We start from the raw sequence: 749 nt of genomic DNA, 5'->3' as shown, positions 1-749 counted from the left end.
CCGAAGAAAAAACAAACAACAACCGACCAAACAGAAAGTACCAATAATGCTAATCTTTCCCCAGATCAAGGCTCTTATCCCGCGACTTGCATTCGGTCTCTTCTCATGTGCTCGCCACCTACCCCTGAAATCCCTTTTTCTATACATTTCCACAATTCGCAGCTCGTCCCGCCCTTGGAAATGAAAAAGTAATTGCGAGGATAAGAAGAGTGAGAATAAAAAGTCCCTGCCCTTCCCGGTTTGGGTGAAAAAGGAGAACTCGCGACATGCAAATGACAAGCAAATTGGAAGAGACAAAAAGAACGGCGGCTATAATAAACAGGACAAAGAGGAGGCTCAGAGGACCGGAGCGGGAGTTTAAAGCAGGGGATGGGGAACTTCGGCGGGCAAGGGGGGAGGAGGAAGCTCGGAACAACAAAAAGAAGCCAAATACCGACTGCCTTTTCCGTCCCCGCAAAACTGCCCTCCAACCCGCGGAACAAAATAAAGACCGCTCCACAAAAAAGGTGGCAGAGCGCGAGCGGCGGGGAAGGGGGGGGAGGATCACCTAACAACGAGCAGGTCACTTACTCTTCAGCCCTGGGCAGGCTACGGTGAGCGCTCCATCGGGCTCGGCGCTTACAAATCCTTACCGCTTTATCTACCGGGGAATTAACGCTACTCAGCTAATAAAGTCATTGCAATTTTGCCCCCTGGAAAGAGAAGCAGAGGTTTGACAACGGCGATCAGTATTTTGCCGGGGGTTTCAT

This window comes from Pygoscelis adeliae, unplaced genomic scaffold (assembly GCF_000699105.1).
Source record: "Pygoscelis adeliae isolate BGI_AS28 unplaced genomic scaffold, ASM69910v1 Scaffold308, whole genome shotgun sequence".
Taxonomy (NCBI): domain Eukaryota; kingdom Metazoa; phylum Chordata; class Aves; order Sphenisciformes; family Spheniscidae; genus Pygoscelis; species Pygoscelis adeliae.
This window is presented reverse-complemented; position numbering follows the sequence as displayed.